The following is a 7,686-nucleotide window of genomic DNA, read 5'->3' as shown; positions in this document are numbered from 1 at the left end:
TGCACATGGAACAGTCTCCTCCAGGTTAGATTACATGCTAGGCCAAAAACAATCCTTAGAACATTCAGGAAATTAAAATCATATCAAACATCTTTTCCAACCACAACACTATGATACTAGAAATCAACTACAAGAAAAAAACTGCAAAAAGCACAAACACGTGGAGACCAAACAATATGATACTAAACATCCAATGGATCACAGAAGAAACTAAAAAGGAAATAAAATATACCTAGAAACAAATGAAAACAAAAATACAATCATCCAAAATTTATGGGATGCAGCAAAAGCAGTTCCAAGAGTGACATTTATAGAATATAAATTATAAATAAGAAAAATAAATCAGAGGGAAAAAGAAGAAAAATTTCAGATAAGCAACCTAAATTTATACCTATAGCAACTAGAGGAAGAGAACAAATAAAACTCAAAGCTAACAGAAGCAAATAAATAGTAAAAATCAGAGCAGAAATAAATGAAACAGAGACTTTTAAAAAAACAGTAGAAAAGAGCAACGAAACTAAGAGCTGGTTTTTGTAAAGACAGACAAAAATTAATAAAACTTCAGCCAGACTTATCAAGAAAAGAAGTGAAAGGGATCAAATTAATAAAATTATTATAGAAATGAAAAGGGAGAAGTTACAACTGACACTACAGAAGTACAAAGGATCATAAGAAACTACTACAAACAACTATACATCAATAAAATGGATGACCTAGAAGAAATGGACAAATTCTTACAAAGGTACAATCTCTCAAGACTGAACCAGGAAAAACATAAAATAAGAACAAACTGATTACCAGGAATGAAACTGAATCAAACTTTAAAAACTACCAACAAACAAAAGACCAGGATCAGATATGGCTTCACAAGTGAAGTCTACCAAACATTTAGAGGAAAGTTAACACCTATCCTTTTGAAATTATTTCCAAAAAATTGCAGAGGAAGGGATATTTCTGAGCTTGCTCTCTGAGACTAGCATCACCCTGATACCAAAAGCATACCCCCAAAAAAGAAAATTAGGGGCCAGTATTACTGATGATACTCATTGGAAAAGACCCTGATGCTGGGAAAGATTGAAGGTGGGAGACAAAGGGGACGACAGAGGATGAGATGGTTGGACGGCATCACTGACGCAATGGACATGAGTTTGAGTAGGCTCTGAGTTGGTGATGGACAGGGAAGCCTGGCATGCTGCAGTCCTTCCATGGGGTCGCAAAGAGTCAGACACAACTGAGTGACTGAATTGAACTGATCACTGATGAACATAGACGCAAAAATCCTCAACAAAATACTAGCAAACCAAATCCAACAATATACTAAAAGGATTGTACACCATGATCAAGTGGGATTTAATCCAAGGATGCAAGAAGTTTTTGATATTTACAGATCAATCAACATGATATACCACATTAACAAACTGAAGAGTAAAAAACATATGATCACGTCATCCGATGCATAAAAATGTTTTGATAAAATGCAATATCCATTTATAATCAAAACTCTCCAGAAAACAGGTAAGAGCAAACATACTTCAACATAATAAAAGTCATATAAGGAATTCCTGGGTGGTCCAGTGGCTAAGACTGCACTCCCAAAGCAGGGGGCTCAGGTTCTATCCCTGGTCAAGGAACGAGATCCCACATGGCCCAGCTAAGACCTAGGGCAGTGAAATAAATAAAAATTTTTAAACCATATATATGACAAGGGGCTTCCCTGGTGGCTCAGTGGTATAAAATCTGGCTGCCAGTACAGGAGATGCAGGTTCAATCTCTGGGTTGGGAAGATGCCCTGGAGAAGGAAATGGCAACCCACTCCAGTATTTCTGCCTGGGAAATCCCATGTTCAGAGGAGCTTGGCAGGCTACAGTCCACGGGGTAGCAAAAGAGTCAGACACAACTTAGTGACTAAACAACTACAACAATAATATATGACAAACCCATAGTAAATATCATATGCAATGATGAAAAGCTGAAAGCATTTCTTCTAATACCAGGGACAAAGCAAGGATGTTCACTCTTGCCACTTTTACTCAACATAGTTTTGGAAATCTTAGCCACAGCAGAGAAGAAAAAAAAAATAATAAAAGGAATCAATGTTGGAAAAGATAAAGTAAAACTATCACTGTGTGCATATGACATGATATTATACATAGAACATCCTAAAGATCCCACCAGAAAACTACTAGAACTCATCAATAAATTCAGTAAAGTTATAGGATATAAAATTAGTATACAGAAATATGCTGCATTATTATATACTAACAATGTAATATCATAAAGAGAAATTAAGGAAACAATCCCATTTACCATCACATCAAAAAGAATAAAGTACCTAGGAATAAATCTACCTAAGGAGGCAAAATATCTTTACCCCAAAAACTGTAAGCTGCTGACAAAAGAAATTGAAGGTGACACAGATAGAAAGATATACCATCTTTGGATCAGAAGAATCACTATTGTTAAAATGACCATACTACCCAAGCAATCTATAGATTCTATGCAATTTCTATCAAATTGTGAATAGCATTGTTTCACAAACCTAGGACAAATAATTTTAAATTTGTATGCAAATGCAAAAGACTCTGAATAGCCAGTAGCTTCAGAAAGAAGAATGGAACTTGAGGAATCAGGCTCCCTGAATTCAGACTGTACTATAAAGCTACAGTAATCAAGACAATAAACCATCAACAAAATGAAAAGACAACATACTGAATAGGAGAAAATATTTGCAAATGATATGACTGGTAAAGAATTAATATTCAACATATATAAACAGCTCATACAACTCAACATCAAACAAACAAAACAAACAATTCAATTAAAAATGGGCAGAAGAACTGAATAGACATTTTACCAAAGAGGAAATTCATATGGCCAACAGGCACATGAAAAGATGCTCAACATAGCTGATCAAGAGGGAAATGCAAATCAAAACCAGAATGAGATATCCCTCAACCTGTCAGATATCCCTCAACCTGGCTGTTATCAAAAAGAAAACAAACAACAAATGTTGATAAGGATGCTGGCAAAAAGGGAACCCTCACCCACTGATGACAGGAACAGAGATTGGTGCAGTCATTGTGGAAAATAGTATGGAGGTTTCTCAAAAAACTAAAAATAGAAATACCATATGACCCATAGCCAAAAAAAGAAAAAAAAAAAAGCTAGTTCAAAAAGATACATGGACTCCAATGTTCAAAGTAGCATTATCTACAATTGCCAAGATATGGAAACAATTTCAGTCCATCAGATGAATGCCTAAAGAAGATGTGATACATATACACTGGTTTGGCCAAAAAGTTCATTCAGGTTTTTAACGTAAATATCCAAGGTACTTTCCCCCTAAACATCCAACATATATTAACTATAAATATAGATGGTTACCCTCATTCTTGTTGATGCTTCTCAGGAGCTTTCCTCCTATGAGAAAGATACTCACGCCTTCCCTAGCAGACCAGGTTCCCTGGAATGTGTGAAAATCCTCCCCAGTCATCTACAGCAAATGGTTGGAACTCTGGGATAGACACATATACTCTAACCATCAGTGATACTCAGAGGTGCACAGTTCTTCATGCTTTTGTGCATTTATTCATTTCTTCATTTGTTGATTCATACTTTCACTATCTCTAGCTACCACTGGTAAACAATGAAATTACAAAACACTACTCAGAGAAATAAATCAAAAGATACTGGGGACACAGAGGAGGATGTAAACGGGATTTTTGCAAACACTTAATCCTCATGCAGGACAAAGTTATTACCACTATTTTACACTTATAGGGAAATGAAGGATCAGAGAGATTAAGTGAATAACTCACAGAGGACAGAGGAAGGGAGAACTGCTAGAAGTCCATGGGATAAGGCATAGAGAACAGTAAAGTGGGGAGAGCCAGCCTCACCTCCTAATTTTTTTCCTGGGACACTTGGAATTTTTTTTGTTTCCTCCATTCTTCCTTTCCTCCAATGAATCATTATCAAGGGAAATCCTCCTTTCTTCACTGTTTCCTCCAGAGACTGAATGTTGGCCAGAAGAAAGGAAATGGAAAATGGCTTTGTGCCATCTTATTTGTGAGTTAGAAGGCTGACATCCCAGCAGGAGTGGTCTTAGCCTCCTTAATTGAGATTGGAGTCATGCAATCTTGCCAGGCCTCGAGTTGATTATAGGTCACTTCCTCAAAATTGAGTGCCCTATATTGACTCTGTTTTAGGAATTCGCCCTTATTAGCATTTGCGGCTCCATTTAGGGATCAGGTTAGCCAAGTTTACATGTAGAATTTTCTCACATTTCTTCTCATTACCACAGAATATCCCTATGGAACTTCTTCCCCACTATTCCCAGTTCCATATCCCACCATGGGTAATAAGATCTTGGGAATGGAGGAGATGGTAACGTTATAACCTCTAAGAAACACTTGTTCCTGAAGTTAGAGGACCTAGGCTGTAAGGGTAGGATTTCAGGCGCTAATATAGGAAATGAAGGGATCCCCCTTGGTACTGAGTAGACTCTTCTAGAGAGGGTTTGCTTTTTCTCCAGGGAGGTTAAAGCAATACTACCTGAGTTTCTATTGCCCACTTTAATTCTCATTTTGCATTCCCAGAGCTTAGTGAATTGGAATTATCGTTGTCACAGGCATATTCTTAAATGGCATTCTCAAATTCAATGTTTTTTTAGTAAGCCATACTGGAAATATGCACCTTGGGACTGGTCTAGAAGAAATAACCACATGAAAAGTGTCCAGTGGGCCTGGGTAGAATATTAGCCAAGATTTCAGATCAGTCACTCCACCTACTCTTTTCACAATGCACCTATCGAGATTGCCTAGTTAGCACTCAAATGGAGTCTTCCTGGGACCCCTGCTTTCCTGCAGCATAATATTCTGCAAGCTGAATGGTCATCAAATCCATTCCCTATTCTTGGGCACTTGGCTGACCCACATTTCCCCCTTGCATCCAAGTGGAGGCATGAACTTAGACAAGATTGCTGTACTTGATTCCTAAAATGTCTATATAATCCTCCACAAAAGGAATCCCTTTGTCCTTTGGGCAGGTGGATATAGACAATCTATAAGAGGTCTCCAAGGCCTTGGAGAATTCCAGGATTCTAGGAAATAGTGGAGTCACACATTGGAAGAAACCTGGATCCCATGGAGATCTGTCCAGGATAGCTGCTGCCAATCAGGTACATTCATATTAGATGCTGAGTAAATGACAAATAAAGTTTTACTGTGCTAAGCTACTGAAGTTTGGGGGTTATCTATTACAACTTTTAACCTACCATAACTAATCTCTGCCCACACCAAGAGTTTTCCACCTTAGTGGGCCTTCCGACTTTCTTCAATATTCTGCTTCCCAGTTTACTTGCTCTCCTAAAGAAAATAAAAAGAAACATAAGAATAGCTCTTACACAAAAAACAACAACAAAAATAAATAAAAGAACAAGAAAAAACCAAAAGAATATCTACTAGGAGCAGAATCAAACACAGCTGCAAAGCAAACAGCCACACCAAGAGTCCCCAAAGCAGTAGACTGCTTGCTAGGCTTCAGTGAGGAATATCACTCCATTGGTGCCCATTCCGAGAATCTACCATTTCTGCTATGATGACAGATATAATCACTAAGTCCCAACTCCATTGATTTTAGGTAGATATTAGCATAAACAGTCAAATAACAGGCCTCTAGTCCCCCGTAGCCTCTACTGACATATGAATGAAGACGGGAAGATGAATTACGAATCTCCTTTCTGCATAAATATTTTCCCCACATACTCTGTAACCCACAAGCACTGAGAGATAGCCAGCACCAAACTCTACTGTCCTCATGGTGAAACAATGTAGCACTAATCTCTTCCCTTCATTCAGTACCCCTATTGACCATACATAGTATGTATTTGGCGTGAATGGCACTATTAGATGGATCAGGAAGCCTTAGGTTTCGGGTCAGTCAGGGTTGTACGTCAGCTTGTAATCAGAGGTAGGGTCAGGCCATTGTAAGTTTAAAGGTCAGGTCAGAGCTAAAGATACACTTGCAGCTGAAGAATAGAAGGGATGTCCATGTTGTTCATAGTAACTGATCCCAGGAAGTGGCAACATTAGCCAAGTTTTCCAATAACATATGTGAATGTGCGTGCTTTCAGCCTCCACTGCTACTCTGAGGCAGGGAAGAACTGGAAAACAGTTCCTTTGGGTTTTGAGGACATAATTGAAAAGAGTCTCAGGAGCCAGATACAAAACCCAAAGAAAACTTTTTGTCCATGGGAAAGCTCTCCTCTTAACTCTTTTGGGTAGCACTTTCTACAATTTGAATGCAAACACCAGGAAGTCAGGAATTTTACTTTTGTTATTGCTGTTGTTGTTTGACACTAAGTCATGTCTGACTATTTGCGAACCCATGGACTATAGCAAGAGTGAACATCCTTTCTTTGTCCTTGATATTAGAGGAAATGCTTTCAGCTTTTCATCATTGCAGATGATGTTTACAATGGGTTTGTCATATATTGTTGTTGTTGTTGTTTAGCCACTAAGTTGTGTCTGACTCTTTTGTAACCCTATGGACTGTAGCCTGCCAGGCTCTTCTTTCTATGGGATTTCCCAGGCAAGAATACTGGAGTGGGTTGCCATTTCCTCCTCCAGGGGATCTTCCCAACCCAGGGATCAAACCCAGGTCTCCTGCATTTACAGGTGGGCTTTTTACCACAGAGCCACAGTGAAGCCCCCTTTTTCTTTACTGTCACTCTAAAGGGGTCTCTTAAGGGAGAAGAGACAAAGACAGGTGCTTAGTTTTCCTTCTTAAACTAGAAGTCATGCTGCTGGATCAAAAAGGGCCAACCAGGTCTCCAGGGCTTACCGGTCCAGCAATTTGACCCCTTTCCAGATTTGAGCATAATAAACTAGTAGAGGAAAGTAATAATTTCATAGCTCCTGCCTTTCCCTGTTTCTTCCTCTAGAGCTCTAGAACCTCCAAAGCTCTCTTGCAGAACAAGATCTGAAAAGCAGCAAGCTGCCCTGTCTCCTTCCTGGCAACCTATCCCACAATTCCTCCTCAACCTACTGGCAAGTATACCTCCAGCCAGTCTTATGCTGTTACTCTAAACCAGAATTAGGCACAGATCTCTATGTGACACCTGTCAAGTAGCCCCCTATCACCCCAGGCCTAGCTTAGGTTTTACTATGTCTCCTATTTCCAATCATCCTTGGAAACCGACCAGGATCAGATATACTCCACCAGTGTTACCCCTTGTCCTACACTGTGAAATGGCAGCCAGTTACAGACACAGAGCCTGCCATCCAATATTTCCATGTGAGAAGCTCCTGGCCTCTCTTTCCAGAGTCCTTTGCCCCTCCCCTTCATAAAGGAAACCCACAGTTTATGTTTTTGGTCAGCTGCCAAGTAATCCTTATAAGGCACCTTGCTTTCATTTCATACACCTTGCTTTCATTTCAACTCTCCACTGTAAGTTCCCAAAGACCCAAGTAAAAGATGAAAGATGTAATGGGAAGCTAATGACCTGGAAAAGCTGTTTCTAACCCAAGACTATAGCAGCTTTGGCTTCCTAGGGTGGGGAGGGGGGTTATTCATCTCATTTCTCCCATTTTTCTGCTTCTTCTCCAAAGTACCTTCTCATCTAAGACTCTCAGACATCACAGTGGGCACTGAGACCACGAGTTCTCTGGCCCCTCCCAGATACCT

Source organism: Odocoileus virginianus, chromosome 9, assembly GCF_023699985.2.
Source record: "Odocoileus virginianus isolate 20LAN1187 ecotype Illinois chromosome 9, Ovbor_1.2, whole genome shotgun sequence".
NCBI lineage: Eukaryota > Metazoa > Chordata > Mammalia > Artiodactyla > Cervidae > Odocoileus > Odocoileus virginianus.
This window is presented reverse-complemented; position numbering follows the sequence as displayed.